The 19,540-nt window shown below is 51.7% G+C and overlaps 1 protein-coding gene across 1 annotated transcript in view; it reads left to right on the top strand.

Moving 5' to 3' along the window:
* Positions 1–16,438: 16,438 nt before the first annotated feature.
* pth2 (parathyroid hormone 2) overlaps positions 16,439–19,540 on the top strand; it is a 57,652-nt gene continuing 54,550 nt past the window's right edge. The window contains exon 1 of the mRNA XM_072491962.1: positions 16,439–16,459. The gene's annotated coding sequence lies outside the window, so the exon portion shown is untranslated. The remainder of the gene's footprint in view (positions 16,460–19,540) is intronic.

Below are 19,540 nucleotides of genomic sequence, written 5' to 3'. Positions count from 1 at the left end.
TCTTAACAACTCTCTCAACCTGAGTGGCAACTTTCAGGGATCTATGTACATGGACACCGAGATCTCTCTGCTCATCCACACTGCTAAGAATCTTACCATTAGCCCAGTAATCTGTCTTCCTGTTATTCCTTACAAAATGAATCACCTCACACTTTTCTGCATTAAACTCCATTTACCACCTCTCAGACCAGCGCTGCAACTTATCTATGTCCCTCTGTAACTTGTAACATCCTTCCGCACTGTCCACAACTCCACTAACTTTAGTGTCATCTGCAAATTTACTCACCCATCCTTCTACGCCATCCTCCAGGTCATTTATAAAAATGACAAACAGCAGTGGCCCCAAAACAGATCCTTGTGATACACCACTAGTAACTGGACTCCAGTCTGAACACTTCCCATCAGCCACCACCCTTTGTCTTCTTCCAGCTAGCCAATTTCTGATCCAAACTGCTAAATTTCCCTGAATCCCATGCTTCCGTATTTTCTGCAGTAGCTTACCATGGGGAACCTTATCAAACGCTTTACTGAAATCCATATACACCACATCAACTGCTTTACCCTCATCCACCTGTTTAATCACCTTCTCAAATAACTCAATAAGGTTTGTGAGGCACGACCTACCCTTCACAAAACCGTGTTGACTATGTCTAATCAAATTATTCCTTTGCAGATGATTATACACCCTATCTCTTATAAACCTTTCCAAGATTTTTCCCACAACAGAAGTAAGGCTCACTGGTCTATAGTTACCGAGGTTGTCTCTACTCCCCTTCTTGAACAAGGGGACAACATTTGCTATCCTCCAGTCTTCTGGCACTATTCCTGTTGACAAAGATTACTTAAAGATCAAAGCCAAAGGCTATGCAATCTCCTCCCTAGCTTCCCAGAGAATCCTAGGATAAATCCTATCTATTTTCACCCTTTCCAGAATTGTTAACACCTCCTCCTTATGAACCTCAAGCCCTTCTAGTCTAGTAGCCTGAATCTCAGTATTCTCCTCGACAACATTGTCTTTTTCCTGTGTGAATACTGACAAAAAATATTCATTTAGCACCTCTCCTATCTCCTCGGACTCCAAGCACAACTTCCCACTACTGTCCTTGACTGGCCCTACTCTTACCCTAGTCATTCTTTTATTCCTGACATATCTACAGAAAGCTTTATGGTTATCCTTGATCCTACCTGCCAAAGACTTCTCATGTCCCCTCCTGGCTCTTCTTAGCTCTCTCTTTAGGTCCTTCCTAGCTAACTTGTAACTCTCGAGCGCCCTTACTGAACCTTCATGTCTCATCTTTACATAAGCCTCCTTCTTCCTCTTGACAAGTGTTTCGACTGCCTTAGTAAACTACGGTTCCCTTGCTCGACCACATCCTCCCTGCCTGACAGGTACATACCTATCAAGGACACGCAGTAGCTGTTCCTTGAACAAGCTCCACATTTCCATTGTGCCCATCCCCTGCAGTTTTCCTCTCCATCTGATGCAACCTAAGTCTTGCCTCATCGCATCATAATTGCCTTTCCCCCAGATATAACTCTTGCCCTGCGGCATATACCTATCCCTTTCCATCACTAAAGAAACGTAATCGAATTGTGGTCACTATCACCAAAGTGCTCACCTACCTCCAAATCTAACACCTGTCCTGGTTCATTACCCAGTACCAAATCCAATACGGCCTCACCTCTCGTTGGCCTATCTACACACTGTGTCAGGAAACCCTCCTGCACACATTGGACAAAAACGGACCCATCTAAAGTACTCAAACTATAGCGTTTCCAGTCAATATTTGGAAAGTTAAAGTCCCCCATAACAACTACCCTGTTGCTTTCGCTCCTATCCAGAATCATCTTTGCAATCCTTTCCTCTACATCGCTGGAACTTTTCGGAGGCCTATAGAAAACCCCAAACAGGGTGACCTCTCCTTTCCTGTTTCTAACCTCAGCCCATACTACCTCAATCGACGAGTCCTCATCAAACGTCCTTTCTGCCACCGTAATACTGTCCTTGACTAACAATGCCATCCCTCCCCCTCTTTTACCACCTTCCCTGAGCTTACTGAAATATCTAAACCCCGGCACCTGCAACAACCATTCCTGTCCCTGCTCTATCCATGTCTCCGAAATGGCCACAACATCGAAGTCCCAGGTACCAACCCATGCCGCACGTTCACCCACCTTATTCCGAATGCTCCTGGCATTGAAGAAGACACACTTTAAACCACCTTCCTGCCTGCCGGTACACTCCTGCAACTTTAAAACCTTACTCATGACCTCACTGTATACTGGAGCTACAATTCAGGTTCCCAAGCCCCTGCTGAACTAGTTTAAACCCTCCCGAAGAGCATTAGCAAATTTCCCCCCCAGGATATTAGTATCCCTCTGGTCCAGTGTAGACCATCCCGTTTGTAGAGGTCCCACCTACCCCAGAATGAGCCCCAATTATCCAGAAATCTGAAACCCTCCCTCCTGCACCATCCCTGAAGACACGCGTTCAACTCCTCTCTTTCCCTATTCTTCGTCTCGCTATCACGTGGCACGGGTAACAACCCAGAGATAATAACTCTGTTTGTCCTAGATCTAAGTTTCCACCCTAGCTCCCTGAATTCCTGCCTTACATCCCTATCCCTTTTCCTACCTATGTCGTTGGTACTTATGTGGACCACGACTTGGGGCTGCTCCCCCTCCCCTTAAGGATACCAAAAACACGATCCGAGACATCACGCACCCTAGCACCTGGGAGGCAACAATCAATTTGGCTGGAGACGAAGTTGAATTCAAACTGAGGCTTTATTAGTATCTGAAGTGTGGCCTCCCACAGCAGCTGACGAAATGGCTGCGAGCTGAAGGCCACGCATATTTATAACCCGGCTCATGGGCGGAGCTAGCATGCAGGGGCCCAGGTGAACCTGTAGTGCAGGTTCTACCGTACAACCCTTAATATAGGAACACAGCGGTTTACCACATTCACCCCCTGTTAAAATTGAGGCTGGCAGGGGTGGTGGATACCTATATACAATTCACAATCTTTAATATTTACAGAACAGTGAAAAAAATGTCTCTGGTCATCCGGTGGGCCGGTCAGAGTTTCAGCCGGTCCGGCGCCTTGATGGTCCTTTGAGATCGACGAAGTGGAGCCGGCGATGTTGGTGCTGTCGTGGTCGAAGTTGACTCCGGGAGCGTGCCAAAATCCTCTTCATCAATGGGGGTGGGCAGGGGGAGGACGGACGGTCCTAGGGGGGGTGATGGAGGCGGCGGGGGAGGGGAGGGTGGCGCCGGGGGGCCCGGGGGTGGTGTGGGGGTGGAACCTGCTGGTGCCAGGTCCCTGAGGGAGACGGTATCCTGGCGGCCGTCGGGGAACGCCACGTAGGCGTACTGTGGGTTTGCGTGGAGCAGGTGCACCCTTTCCACCAACGGAGCCGCCTTGTGGAGCCGCACATGTTTACGGAGAAGCACGGTTCCCGGAGCTGTGAGCCAAGTTGGGAGCGATACCCCAGATGTGGACTTCCTGGGGAAGGCAAAACGACGTTAGTGTGGTGTACTGTTAGTGGCAGTGCAGAGTAATGAGTGAATGGAATGTAGTGCATCAGGGGGGACCTCTTGCCAGCGGGAGGCCGGGAGATTTCTGGACCGTAGGGCCAGCTGGACGGCCCTCCATACTGTCCCATTCTCCCTTTCTACCTGTCCGTTTCCCCGGGGGTTGTAGCTCGTCGTTCTGCTGGAGGCGATACCCCTGCTGAGCAGGAACTGACGTAGCTCATCACTCATGAATGAGGATCCCCTGTCACTGTGGATGTAGGTGGGGAAGCCGAACAGCGTGAAGATAGATTAAGGCTTTAATGATAGTGGCAGACGTCATGTCGGGGCATGGGATGGCGAAGGGAAAACGGGAGTATTCATCGATCACACTGAGGAAATACGTGTGTCAGTCGGAGGAGGGGAGGGGGCCTTTGAAATCTACGCTGAGGTGTTCAAAGGGGCGGGAGGCCTTCACCAGGTGCGCGTGGTCCGGCCGGTAGAATTGCGGTTTGCACTCCGCACAGACCTGGCAGTCCTTGGTGATCGTCCTTACTTCCTCGACGAAGTAGGGCAAATTTTGTGGCTTAATGAAGTGGTACAACCGAGTGACCCCTGGGTGACAAAGGCTGTCGTGCAGGGTCCGGAGTCGGTCCACTTGTGCGCTGGCACATGTACCTCGGGAGAGGGCGTCTGGGGGCTCGCTGAGTTTGCCAGGGCGATACTTAATCTCGTAGTTATAGGTGGAGAGCTCGATTCTCCACCGCAAGATTTTGTCATTTTTGATTTTGCCCCGCTGTGTGTTATTGAACATGAAGGCTACCGACCGTTGGTCAGTGAGGAGAGTGAATTTCCTGCCGGCCAGGTAATGCCTCCAATGTCGCACAGCCTCAACGATAGCCTGGGCCTCCTTTTCGATGGACGAGTGCCAAATTTCGGAGGCATGGAGGGTGAGGGAAAAGAATGCCACGGGCCTGCCTGCCTGGTTGAGGGTGGCGGCAAGGGCGACGTCCGATGCGTCACTTTCTACTTGGAATGGAAGTGTTTCAGCGACAGCGTGCATTTCAGCTTTGGCAACATCAGCTCTGATCCGGGCAAAAGCCTGTTGGGCCTCGGCCGTCAAGGGGAAATGAGTGGACTGTATGAGTGGGTGGGCCTTGTCCGCATAGTTTGGGACCCACTGAGCGTAATACGAGAAGAATCCCAGGCAGCGTTTGAGGGCCTTGGGGCAGTGGGAGAGGGGAAGCTCCATGAAGGGGCGCATGTGGTCAGGATCGGGCCCCAGAACTCTGTTCTGGACAACGTAGCCGAGGATGGCTAAGTGGTTTGTACGGAACACACACTTCACCTTGTTATACGTGAGGTTGAGGAGAGTGGCGGTGCGGAGAAATTTAGCGAGGTTGGCGCCATGGTCCTGCTGATCATGGTCGCAGATGGTCACTTTGTCTAGGTATGGAAACGTGGCCTGCAAGCCGTACCGGTCGACCATTCGGCCCATCTCCCTTTGGAAGACTGAAACCCCTTTGGTGACGCCGAAGGGGACCCTAAGGAAGTGATATAGTCGGCCGTCTGCCTCGAAGGCGGTGTATGGCCGGTCCGATTTACGGATGGGGAGCTGGTGGAAAGCGGATTTCAGGTCCACCGTTGAGAAGACCCGGTACTGTGCAATCTGGTTAACCATGTCAGATATGTATGGGAGGGGATACGCGTCGAGCTGCGTGTACCTGTTGATGGTCTGGCTGTAGTCCACGACCATTCAATTTTTCTCCCCAGACTTAACCATTACCACTTGAGCTCTCCAGGGGCTGTGGCCTCGGTGACTCCCTCCTGAAGCAGCCGCTGGATCTCGGACCTGATGAAGGCCTTATCCTGGGTGCTGTACCGTCTGCTCCTGGTGGCGATGGGTTTGCAATCTGGAGTTAGATTGGCAAAGAGGGAACGAGGGTCGACCTTTAGGGTCGCGAGGCTGCACACAGTGAGGGGTGGTAAGGGTCCGCCGAATTTAAGGGTCAGGCTCTGGAGGTTGCATTGAAAATCCAGGCCAAGGTTAAGTGCAGCGCAGAGGTTAGGGAGGACGTAGAGGCGAAAACCGTGGAACTCTACGCCCTGGACTGTGAGCGTGACCGTGCAGTACCCCCGGATCGCTATGTGATGGGATCCGGAGGCCAGGGAGATACTTTGATTGGTAGGGTGTACCTTAAGGGAGCAGCGCCTTACCGTATTTGGATGCACAAAGCTCTCGGTGCTCCCGGAGTCCAGTAGGCAGGAGGTCACGTGGCTGATGACTTTCACACTGGTGGATGTGTTGGTCAGAGTATGTGGTCTGGACTGGTCGATTACCATGGCTGCGGGGTGGACAAGATGGCGGCGTCCAGAGATCCTGGGGGTCACAAAATGGCAGCACCCATGGAACGCACGTTGCGGGGGTGGAGCCCATGAAACGCACATGTTGTGCGGGGGAGAAGATGGCGGTGCCCATTGCTCGCACATGGCCTGGGAGGAGGGGAGGAGAGCGGCGCCCATTGTCTGTGACGGGGGGGGGCGCGACCGCTGCCACTGAGCGGGCCTGGCACACCGCTGCGTAGTGGCCCTTCTTCCCGCAGGCCTTACAAAGGGCAGCGCGGGCCGGGCAGCGTTGGCGGGGATGTTTTTGCTGGCCGCAAAAATAGCATTGGGGCCCCCCAGAGATCACCGGCTGGCGCGTAGCGCAGGCGTACTGGGTGGGTAGCGCCCCCGCTGGGGCGGCTGCCTGTGGGGCCCATGAAGCGTAGGAGGAGTGGGCCGCGCGGTGGGGGGCGTAGGACTGTACATTGCGCAGGGCGACCGTCATGGAAAGCGCTAGTGTTTTAGTCTCTGCGAGGTCGCGCGTGGCCCCTTCTAGGAGCCGCTGCCTGATAACATCGGACCCAATCCCAGTTACAAAAGCGTCCCTCATAAGGAGATCTGAGTGTTCCTTAGCTGTAACGTCCTGGCAGTCACAGTCCCGAACTAGTGGGATCAGGGCCCTCCAGAAGTCCTCGATTGACTCACCAGGTAGTTGAGTACGCGCTGCGACCGCATGTCTGGTGAAGAGAGTGTTCGTCTTCTGCTCATAACTCTCTTTGAGTCGAGTCATAGCGCCAGCGTAATTGGGCGCATCCTGGACCAGCGGGAAGATTTTGGAGTTGAGTCTGGAGTACAAGATTTGAATCTTCTGAGCCTCTGGAACAGGGGTCGGCGCCGCTTCAAAACAAGCTAGCCAGTGCTGGAAGTCCTTTCTGGCGTCGCTTGCGTGTGGATCCAGCTGCAGGCGATCTGGTTCAATCCAGATGTCCATCTTCTGAATCAGAGACTAATAAATTGAGGCACGATCAATTTGACTGGAGACGAAGTTGAATTCAAACTGAGGCTTTATTAGTCTCTGAAGTGTGGCCTCCCACAGCAGCTGACGAAATGGCTGCGAGCTGGAGGCCACGCATATTTATAACCCGGCTCCTGGGCGGAGCTAGCATGCAGGGGCCCAGGTGAACCTGTAGTGCAGGTTCTACCGTACAACCCTTAATATAGGAACACAGTGGTTTACCACAAGTGTTAAACTGTAACCCTGGACAATGTTTCACTGTAACCTGGCACAATGTTGCACGGTAGCCCTGGACAGTGTTACTCTGTAACCTGGGTCACAGTTCAGGGTCCTGGACAATGTTACACTGTAACCCTGGATGGTGTTACACTGTAACCCTGGACATTGTTACACTGTAACCCCAGATAATGTTACACTGTAACCCGGGACAATGTCACACTGCAACCTGGGACACTGTTACACTGTAACCTGGGTCACAGGCAAGGTCCTGGACAATACTACACTGTACCCCGGGACAGTGTTACACAGTAACCCAGGTCACAGGCAAGGTCCTGGACAATGTTACACTATAACCCTGGATAATGTTGCACAGTAACCCAGGACAATGTTACACTGTAACCGGGGACAATGTTACTCTGTAACCTGGGACACGGTTACACTGTAACCCGGGACAATGTTACACTGTAACTCGGGACAGAGACCAGGTCCAGGACAATGTTACACTGTACCTTGGGACAGTGTTATTCTGTAACCCAGGACAATGTTACACCTTAACCCTGGACAATGTTACACTATAACCCAGGACAATGTTACTCTGTAAGCCGGAACAATATTACTCTGTAACCTGGGACACTGTTACACTGTAACCCGGACAATGTTACACTGTAACCAGATCAGAGGTAGGTCCTGGACAATGTTACACTGTAACTTGGGCAGTGACAGGTTCTGGACAACGTTACACTGTAACCCGGGACAATGTTGCACTGTACCCCAGGACAGTGCTACACTGTAACCCTGGACAATGTTACACCGTAACTCTGGACCATGTTACACAGTAACCCGGTACAATGTTACTCTGTAACCTGGGACACTGTTACACTGTAGCCCAGACAATGTTGCACTGTAACTGGGTCAGAGGCAAGTCCTGGACAATGTTACATTGTAACCTGGGCCAGAGACAGGTCCTGGACGATGTTACACTGTAACCTGGGACATTGTTACACTGCAACCCTGGACAATATTACACTGTAACCTGGGACAGTGTTACACTGTAACCCGGGACAATGTTACACTGCAACCTGGGTCACAGGCAAGGTCCTGCACAATGTTACACTGTAACCCGGGACACTGTTACACTGCAACCCGGTCACAGGCAAGGTCCTGGACAGTGTGTGGTAATACCAGGTATTGCAGTACCTGAGAGGTGGATGACCATTGGCTAGACCCAGGAGTCTACCATTGGCTAACGCACATAGCTCCGCCCTGAGAGGCGGAGTATAAGAACCGATGCCATCCCAGCAGCCTTCACTGTCTGTGTCGAAGCTGCTGGGGACCAGTTCTAGCAGATTAAAGCCTATTAGTTATGACTCACCTTGGCTCGAGAGTAATTGATTGCGCATCACAGTGTTACACTGTAACCCGGGACAATGTTACACTGTAACCTGGGACAATGTTAAACTGTAACGCTGGACCATGTTACACAGTAACCCAGTACAATGTTACTCTGTAACCTGGGACACTGTTACACTGTAACCCGGGACAATGTTACACTGTACCTCGGGACAGAGACCAGGTCCTGGACAATGTTACACTGTACCCCGGGACAGTGTTACACTGTAACCTGGAACAATGTTACACTGTAACCCTGGACATGTAACCCTGGACAATGTTACTCTGTATCCCAGGACAATGTTACTCTGTAACCCTAGACGGTGTTACTCTGTAATCTGGACAGTGTTACTCTTTAAGCCAGAACAATGTTACAGTGTTGTGGTAGGATATATTAGGGGTATCGCGGTACCTAGGTGGGATGTACCTTATACTGTAGTATGAGTGGTGGAACCTGCCTGCTGGTTCCGCCCAGCAGGCGGAGCATAAGAGTCTGTGTTTCACCCACAGCAGTCATTCTGTACCACAGCTGCTGGGGTAACTACTTGTTCATTAAAGCCTTCAATTGGACTACAATCTCGCTTCAGTAGTGATTGATCGTGCATCAATTTAATGAACAAGAATTGAAGAATGGCTGCTCTCCACATCAAGCCAGCGTGTCTACAAATCAACACCCATGCGGCAAATGCAGCAGCAACTTTTAAACATTGGCTGGCATGTTTCAACGGGTACATTAGGACTACCCCCACGGAGGAACAGAAAATGCAAGTCCTCCACTCAAGGGTGAGCCCAGAAATCTACAAGCTTATCGAAGACGCGGACGGTTTTGAGGACGCAGTGACTTTGTTAAAAGAGCACTACGTCCGCGCTGTGAATCAGGTATACGCTCGGCATCTTTTAGCTACCAGACGGCAGATCCCAGGGGAATCACTGGATGATTTTTACCGCGCATTGTTAGTGTTAGGTAGAAACTGCAACTGTCCACAAGTCTCAGCCAATGACCACACTGAACTCTTAATATGGGATGCTTTTTTTGCGGGCATGCTGTCCTCTAAAATCCGCCAGCGACTGCTGGAAAACAACACACTAGGGCTTAAAGAGGCACGGAAACCTGCACACTCCCTTGATGTAGCCTCCCGCAAAGCCCAGGCCTACGTTCCCGACCGTGCGGTACCCGCATGGACAGGGTGGACCCCACCCATGGCTGATTCCAAAGCACCCCTAAATTCCCCACAAGCTTGTGCAGTGCGGCAGCCAGGAAACCCCCGGGGGGGGGGGGGGGGGGGGGGGCGGTGGCCGATGCTATTTTTGCAGGCAAAACAAACACCCCCGGCAATGCTGCCCTGCCTGATCAGCAATCTGCAAGAGCTGCGGGAAGAAGGGACACCTCGTGGCAGTATGCCAGGCCCGGTCGGCCACCGCTGTCTCCACAGGCGAACCGGGCCCGCCATTCCTCTCCGCACAGGCCATGTGTGATTCATGGGGGCAGCCATCTTGGATGACGTCTCAGGACCCCGACTCGGCTGGCCATGTATCGCCTGATGAGATCTCCCAGCCGGCCATGTGCAATTCATGGGGGAAGCCATCTTGGATGACGTCTCAGGACCCCGACTCAGGTAGCCGTGTATTGCCCGACGAGATCTCTCAGCTTCTGCCACAACATGCCTCAGTTTCACTGGACCAGTCTCGGCCCCGAACGCTTTCAACCGCAACAACGTCGGCGGGCACAAGACATCCTGCTTGATCGACTCTGGGAGCACGGAGAGCTTCATCCATCCCAATACGCTAAGACACTGCTCCCTTGCTGTACACCTGATTAAATAAAAGATCTCCATGGCCTCTGGGTCCCACTCTGTGGAGAGCCGGGTACTGCATAGCCAACCTCACGGTCCAGGGCATGGAGTTCAATAACTTCTGACTCTACGTCCTCCCCCATCTCTGTGCTGCCACACTTCTGGGACTGGACTTCCAGTGTAACCTGCAAAGTTTAACGTTCAAATTCGGCGGCCTCATACCCCCCCTCACTGTCTGCGGCCTCAAGGTTGACCCGCCTTCCCTGTTTGCAAACCTTACCCCCGATTGCAAACCCGTTGCCACAAGGAGCAGATGGTACAGTGCCCAGGACCGGACGTTCATTAGGTCAGAAGTCCAATGGTTACTAAAGGAAGGCATTACCGAGGCCAGCAACAGCCCCTGGAGAGCTCAAGTGGTGGTTGTAAAGACCGGGGAGAAACATAGGATGGTCAGGTCGGCGTAACATTGAGGGCCGAAGGGCCTGTACTGCGCTATAATGTTCTATGTTCTATGTCAGTCCATCAACAGGTATACGCAGCTCGATGCGTACCCTCTCCCCCGCAGAGTTGTGCTACTCCTCTGTTAGGGAGAATATCACAGCTGTACTGCGGGAGGACACCTCAGAGGGCAGTGAGGCTATATGGGTAGAGATCAGGAATAAGAAGGGTGCAGTCACAATGTTGGGGGTATACTACAGGCCTCCCAACAGCCAGCGGGAGATAGAGGAGCAGATAGGTAGACAGATTTTGGAAAAGAGTAAAAACAACAGGGTTGTGGTGATGGGAGACTTCAACTTCCCCAATATTGACTGGGACTCACTGAGTGCCAGGGGCTTAGACGGGGCGGAGTTTGTAAGGAGCATCCAGGAGGGCTTCTTAAAACAATATGTAGACAGTCCAACTAGGGAAGGGGCGGTACTGGACCTGGTATTGGGGAATGAGCCCGTCCAGGTGGTAGATGTTTCAGTAGGGGAGCATTTCGGGAACAGTGACCACAATTCAGTAAGTTTTAAAGTGCTGGTGGACAAGGATAAGAGTGGTCCTAGGATGAATGTGCTAAATTGGGGGAAGGCTAATTATAACAATATTAGGCGGGAACTGAAGAACATAGATTGGGGGCGGATGTTTGAGGGCAAATCAACATCTGACATTTAATAGTGACATAAAGGGGCATCTTGACAAATACATGAATAGGATGGGAATAGAGGGATACGGACCCAGGAAGTGTAGAAGATTGTAGTTTAGTCGGGCAGCATGGTCGGCACGGGCTTGGAGGGCCGAAGGGCCTGTTCCTGTGCTGTACTTTTCTTTGTTTTGTTCTTGTTCTATATCTGAAATGGTCAACCAGATAGCGCAACACAAGGTTTTCTCCACAGTAGACCTTAAATCAGCCTACAACCAGCTTCCCATTCGCCCGGACGACCGCAAGTACACTGCATTCGAAGCAGATGGGCGGCTCTACCACTTTCTAAGGGTTCCCTTTGGTGTCACAAATGGGGTCTCGGTCTTCCAGCGGGAGATGGACCGAATGGTTGACCGGTACGGTCTGCGGGCCACGTTCCCGTACCTCGACAATGTCACCATCTGCGGCCACGACCAACCTCCGCAAATTCCTCCATACCGCAAAAATCTTTAACTTAACCTATAACAAGGACAAATGCGTGTTTAGCACCGATCGTCTAGCCATCCTCGGCTACGTAGTGCATGATGGAGTCATAGGCCCAGATCCCCAAACGCATGCGCCCCCTTCATGGAGTTTCCCCTCCCCCACTGTCCCAAGGCCCTGAAACGTTGCCTGGGCTTCTTTTTTTATTACGCCCAGTGGGTCCCCAATTATGCGGACAAGGCCCGCCCACTAATCCAGCCCACGGTTTTTCCCCTATCGGCAGAGGCCAGGCTTTCAGTCGCATCAAAGCAGACATCGCCAGGGCGACGATGCACGCAATCGATGAGTCCCTCCCCTTCCAGGTCGAGAGCGACGCATCAGACGTCGCTCTGGCTGCCACCCTCAATCAGGCGGGCAGACCCGTGGCCTTGTTTTCCCGCACCCTCCACGCCTCAGAAATCCACCATTCCTCCGTCGAGAAGGAGGCCCAAGCCATCGTCGAAGCTGTGCGGCATTGGAGGCATTACCTGGCCGGCAGGAGATTCACTCTCCTCACTGACCAACGGTCGGTAGCCTTCATGTTTGATAATGCACAGCGAGGCAAGATCAAGAATGATAAGATCTTAAGGTGGAGGATCGAGCTCTCCACCTATAATTACGAGACCTTGTATTGTCCCGGGAAGCTCAACAAGCTCCTGATGCCCTGTCCCGCGGCACTTGTGCCAGTGTACAAGTAGACCGACTCCGGACCCTCCACGACAACCTCTGCCACCCGGGGGCACCCGGTTCTTCCACTTTGTTAAAACCCGCAATCTGCCCCACTCCATCGAGGAGGTCAGGGCCGTAACCAGAAACTGCCAAATCTGCGCGGGGTGCAAGCCGCACTTCTACAGGCCAGAGAAAGCACACCTGGTGAAGGCTTCCCGCCCCTTTGAACGCCTCAGCGTGGATTTCAAATGGCCCCTTCCCTCCACCAACCGCAATATGTATTTCTTAAACGTGATTGATGAGTACTCCCGGTTCCCTTTCGCCATCCCCTGTCCTGACATGACGGCTGCCACCATCATTAAAGCCCTCCACAGCATCTTTACCCTGTTCGGTTTCCCCGCCTACATCCATAGCGATAGGGGGTCCACCTTCCTGAGTGACGAGCTGCGTCAATTCCTGCTCAGCAAGGGCATCGCCTCCAGCAGGACGACCAGTTACAACCCCCGGGGAAACGGGCAGGTAGAGAGGGAGAACGGGACGGTCTGGAAGGCCGTCCTACTGGCCCTACAGTCTAGGAATCTCCCAGTGTCCTGATGGCAGGAGGTCCTCCCCGATGCACTTCACTCCATCCAATCACTACTGTGCACTACTCCCAACGAAACACCTCATGAACGTCTCCTTGCCTTCCCTAGGAAGTCCTCCTCGGAGACCTTGCTCCCAGCATGGCTGGCCCGCCCTACTCCACAAACACGTACGGGCCCACAAGTCGGACCCACTGGTCGAGAGGGTACATCTCCTCCATGCTAACCCCCAGTACGCCTATGTGGCACACCCCGACGGCCGACAAGACACGGTCTCCCTCTGGGGTCTGGCCCCCGCTGGATCCCCCCTCTCACCCCCACCCCCCCACCTCCCCCCCCATCAACTCCAACCATTTTTTCACCGGCGCACACCACCACAGCCCCCTTCCCAGGAGGATCCGTCCTCCCACTGGCCCCATCCGGATGCGATGAAGCTGAAGACGACTCGCTCCCAGAACCACGGATGCCCGAGCCGACGCCAGCATCACCGCCGGGACTGCGACGATCATTGTAAAATGAACTTGTAAATAATTGTCTGTAAATATGTGTATTGCATGTAAAGGCACCGAAGGGTACCGCTATAACCTCTACCACTGTAAAAGCAAGGCCACCACCCCTACCGGACTCTTTTTTAAACAGGGGCTGAATGTGGTAGGCTATATTAGGGGTATCGCGGTACCGAGGTGGGAAGTACCATGTACTGTAGTATGAGTGGTGGAACCTGCCTGCTGGTTCCGCCCAGCAGGCAGAGCATAAGTGTCTGTGTTTCACCCACAGCAGTCATTCTGTATCGGAGCTGCTGGGGTAACTACTTGTTCGTTAAAGCCTTCAATTGGACTACAATCTCGCTTCACTCGTGATTGATCGTGCATCAAGTGTAACCCGGGACAATGTTGCTCTGTAACCCTGGACAAAATTACACTGCAACCTGGGGCAATGTTACACTGTAACCCTGGACATTACACTGCAACCCGGGACAATGTTACACTGCAACCCGGGACAATGTTCCTCTGTAACCCTGTGCAATGTTACACTATAACCTGGGACATTGTGACATTGTAACCCGGGACAATGTTATTCAGTAACTCTGGACAGTGTTACACTGTAACCCGGGACAACGTTATTCAGTAACTCTGGACAGTGTTACACTGCAACCCGGGACAATGTTATTCAGTAACTCTGGACAGTGTTACACTGTAACCCGGGACAATGTTACACTGTAACCCTGGACAATGTGACTATGTACGCTAGACAATGTTACTCTGTAACCCGAAATAATGTTATTCTGTAACCATGGACAGTGTTACACTGTAACACGGGAATGTGTAACTCTGTAATCCGGGACTATGTTCCTCTGTAACCATGGACAGTGTTACACTGTAACCCTTGATATTGTTACTCTGTATCCTGGGATAGTGTCACTCTGTAACTCTGGACATTCGTACTCTGTAATCCTGGACACTGTAACTCTGGACAATGTTACACTGTAACCCGGGACAGTGTTACACTGTAACCCTGGATAATGTTGCACAGGAACCCAGGGCAATGTTACACTGTAATCCGGGACAATGTGACTATGTATGCTAGACAATGTTACTCTGTAACCCGGAATAATGTTATTCTGTAACCATGGACACTGTTACACTGTAACACGGGAATGGGTAACTCTGTAACCCTGCACAATGTTACACTGTAACCCGGGACAGTGTTACTCTGCATCCTGAGACCATGTTCCTCTGTAACTCTGGACATTCGTACTCTCTAATCCTGGACACTGTAACTCTGGACAATATTACTCTGTACCCCGGGACAGTGTTACATTGTAACCCAGGTCACAGGCAAGGTCCTGGACAAGGTCCTGCACAATGTTACACTGTAACCCGGGACAGTGTTACACTGTAACCCTGGATTATGTTGCACAGGAACCCAGGGCAATGTTACACTGTAATACGGGACAATGTTACACTGTAACCTGGGAAACTGTTACGCTGTAACCTGGGAGAGTGTTACACTGTAACCCTGGACAATGTTACTCTGTAACCCGGAATAATGTTATTCTGTAACCATGTACAGTGTTACACTGTAACATGGGAATGTGTAACTCTGTAACCCTGTACAATGTTCCTCTGTAACCCTGTACAATGTTACTCTGTACCCCGGGACAGTGTTACACTGTAACCCAGGTCACAGGCGAGGTCCTGGACAAGGTCCTGGACAATGTTACACTGTAACCCTGGATAATGTTGCACAGGAACTCAGGGCAATGTTACACTGTAACCTGCGACACTGTTACACTGTAACCCGGGAGAGTGTTACTCTGTAATCCGGGACAGTGCAAATCTGTAACCCGGTACAGTGTATCCCGGGCTGGGGTTGGGGTGGGGTCGGGCTGCGCCTGTGGTCGGGTTGGGGCTGGGGTCGGGCTGGGGCTGGGGTTGTGGCTGGGGTCGGGTTGGGCTGCGGTTGGGGCTGGGACTGGGGTCGGGTTGCGCTGGGGTCGGGTTGGGGTCGGGGCTGGGGTTGGGGCTCGGGTCGGGGTCAGGTCGGGTTGGGGCTCGGGTCGGGTTGGGTTGGGGTTCGGGTCTGGGGTCGGGCTGGGGCTCGGGTCGGGTTGGGTTGGGGTCGGGTTGGTTTGGGGTCGGGTTGGGGCTGGGGTCGGGTCGGACCGGGGCTGGATTTTCCTCCTGGTGAAGACGCCACAATCAGGTTGACAATGGGGGGGCGGGTCTGATTATTGTGAGTGACAGAACCCGCCGCCAATCACCAGCGCGGCTCAGAATGTCTAACCAATCAGATACCGGGGGACGGACTTACTTCAAGCGGCTCCGCCCTCTTGTGACTCTCGCGTCAAATCAGAGAAAACCTCATAAAACTGGGCGGGGCTCACCTCTTAAAGGCGGATTTTCAGTTGTGCAACGATATTAGCGGAGATGCGGCAATAATCTTGTCAGCTGTTGATGCGGGAATGAGTTTGCGGCTGGACTGTTCCCGAGGGTCAGTGAACTGAGGCACATCCCCACCGGCCGCAAGAACCCCCCCGAACTAACCCGAACTAACCCAGCTGCCAGAAAACAAGCCAATGTTTTATTATTTCACAGAGTGTGACCATCGCCAATTACCCTGCAGTCCCGGAGGTGTAGGTGCACCCACTGTGCTGTTAGGGAGGCAGGTGCACCCACTGTGCTGTTAGGGAGGTAGGTGCACCCACTGTGCTGTTAGGGAGGCAGGTGCACCCGCCGTGCTGTTAGGGAGGTAGGTGCACCCACTGTGCTGTTAGGGAGGCAGGTGCACCCGCCGTGCTGTTAGGGAGGTAGGTGCACCCACTGTGCTGTTAGGGAGGCAGGTGCACCCACTGTGCTGTTAGGGAGGCAGGTGCACCCACCGTGCTGTTAGGAATGGAATTCCAGGACTTTGCCACAGGAAACTATCGGCCGGTGAGTCTCACGTCGGTAAATTATTGGAGAGAATTCTCAGGGACAGGATTTATACACATTTGGAAACAAACAGACTCATTACTCAGACAAAATGGCGAGCATTAGTGGGAAGCCAGACGATCGGGAATCCTTTAAAAGCGAGCAGAGGGCAACTAAAAAGCAGTAAGGGGAGAAAAGATGAAATATGAGTGCAAGCTAGCTAGTAACATAAATGAAGATAGGAAGAGCAATTTATCATGGCCAATCTACATAACCTGCACGTCTTTGGACTGTGGGAGGAAACCGGAGCACCCGGAGGAAACCCACGCAGACACGGGAAGAACGCGCAGACTCCGCACAGACAGTGACCCAAGCCGGGAATCAACCCTGGGCTGTGAAGCAACAGTGCTAACCACTGTGCAACCGTGCTGCCTCCTATGGCTGTTCCAGTTCAGTTTCTGGCCAATGATAATCCCCAGAATGTTGATGGGAGAAATTCAGTGATGGAAATGCCTTTGAATGTCAAGGGATGTGGTTGGATTCTCTCTTGTTGGACATAGCCATTAACTGGCATTTGTGAGGTGTACCGTAACTTGCCCCTTATCAGCCCAAACCCAGTTATTGTCCCGTTCTTGCTGCACTGTCATGGACTGCTTCACCAATCATCACCAAGCACCCCCACTTCTACCTTATAGAACATTACAGCGCAGTACAGGCCCTTCGGCCCTCGATGTTGCGCCGACCTGAGAAACCACTCTAAAGCCCATCTACACTATTCCCTTATCGTCCATATGTCTATCCAATGACCATTTGAATGTCCTTAGTGTTGGCGAGTCCACTACTGTTGCAGGCAGGACATTCCACACCCTTACTATCCGAGTAAAGAAGCTACCTCTGACAACTGTCCTATATCTATCTCCCCTCAATGCAAAGCTATGTCCCCTCGTCCGAGACATCCGAGGAAAAAGGATCTCACTGTCCACCCTATCCAATCCTCTGATCATCTTGTATGCCTCAATTAAGTCACCGCTTAACCTTCTCTCTAACGAAAACAGACTCAAGTCCCTCAGCCTTCCCTCCATACCAGGCAACATTCTGGTAAATCACCTCTGCACCCTTCCAATGCTTCCTATAATGCGGCGACCAGAATTGCACGCACTACTCCAAGTGCGGCCGCACCAGAGTTTTGTACAGTGGCAACATGACCTCATGGCTCCGAAACTCAATCCCTCTACCAATAAAAGCTAACACACCGTACGCCTTCTTAACAACCCTCTCAACCTGGGATCTATGTACATGGACACCGAGATCTCTCTGCTCATCCACACTTCCAAGAATCTTACCATTAGCCCAGTACTTTGTCTTCCTGTTATTCCTTCCAAAATGAATCACCTCACACTTTTCTGCATTAAACTCCATTTGCCACCTCTCAGCCCAGCGCTGCAGCTTATCTATGTCCCTCTGTAACTTGTAACATCCTTCCGTACTGTCCACAACTCCACCGACTTTAGTGTCATCTGCAAATGTACTCACCCATCCTTCTACACCCTCCTCCCGGTCATTTATAAAAATGACAAGCAGCAGTGGCCCCAAAGGTCATTGCTAAGCAGCTGAAGATGGTTAAGTCGAGGACTAGCTGAGGAGTTCCTGCAGTGAAGTCCTGGGGCATACGAACATACAAATTAGGAGCATGGGCAGGCCATTCAGCCCCAAGTCAATCCCACTGTTCAATAAGATCATGATGTGGAGATGCCGGCGTTGGACTGGGGTGAGCACAGTACGAAGTCTTACAACACCAGGTTAAAGTCCAACAGGTTTGTTTCGATGTCACTAGCTTTCGGAGCGCTGCTCCTTCCTCAGGTGAATGAAGAGGTATGTTCCAATAAGATCATGGCTGATCTGATTGGAACTTCAACCACAAATTCCTGCTCACCCCCTGATAACCGTTTGCCCCCTTGCTGATCAAGAATCTAGCCAGTTCGAAATTAAAACTCGGCTTACCCTGAATTTTGAGGAAGTGAGTTTTCCCCCATTCCCATTGGCTCGCTCGGTTTTGCCCCTTGATGCTTCACTGAGGCCAAACCAATTTCAAATGCAGTGACGCACCCAATTCAGCTCATCCTTACCTGGAAAAATACTGAAATGAGGCGGGGGCCGTGTGGTTGTGACAAAACCCAAACAGACTGTTGGTGATGATCAGGTATTTCTGCTCGGTAGCACTGTCTATGACCCCTTTCCAGCATGTTGGTCCAGAGGAGACTGATGGAGCAGGAATTGGCCAATGTAATGCTTGGCTAAGGAAGCAACTATTTGCAGAGCATAAGTCTTCAGTGCTATTGATGGAATGTTGTCCGAGCCTCTCGGCTTTGGAGTATCCAGTGATTCTTAATGTTGTGCAGAGTGAAGCGATGCTGGGCACCTCCAGAGGAGGCCCTGGCTGAAGATTGTGGCAAATGCTTCAGCAGGTTAACATCTCTTACCCGGCCTGCCCTCTACTGGTGGGGGGTGGGGGCAGAGGGACGCAGATGGACTAGGCCATAGGGTTATAAATTGTGGTTGTCCAGATATGATGCTTTGACCATGATGCTTTGACCCTGCTACATCAGAGCAAGTTTGTGGAGCCAACCACAGTGACTGTAGCAGAGTAAAAGTATTCAATGTTTTCCTATATATTGATAATTGGAAAGTGACTATTTGTCCCCAGCTGTACCACACGAACTACAGAGTGGTGAGTGCAACAAGTGTAAATAGGAAAGTAGAATTTAATTACAAGCAACACTGACAAGATCAGTAATTGTTGCACCGAATTCCAGGATGGTCATGTGTTAACAATGATAATTCATATACACCCAAAATTCTCTCATCCATGGGTCACAAAAACTCCCCACTTTCATAGAAACCTATCAACTCGCAAATAGTTTCATATCACCCTTCATTCATACCGCCATTCATAGAATCCCAACATTTGGGCCATTCTG

Source organism: Scyliorhinus torazame, chromosome 29 (genome assembly GCF_047496885.1).
Source record: "Scyliorhinus torazame isolate Kashiwa2021f chromosome 29, sScyTor2.1, whole genome shotgun sequence".
Classification (NCBI taxonomy): Eukaryota; Metazoa; Chordata; class Chondrichthyes; order Carcharhiniformes; family Scyliorhinidae; genus Scyliorhinus; species Scyliorhinus torazame.
The sequence above is the reverse complement of the archived record's forward strand: the minus strand, read 5'-3'. Positions and strand labels throughout refer to the sequence as shown.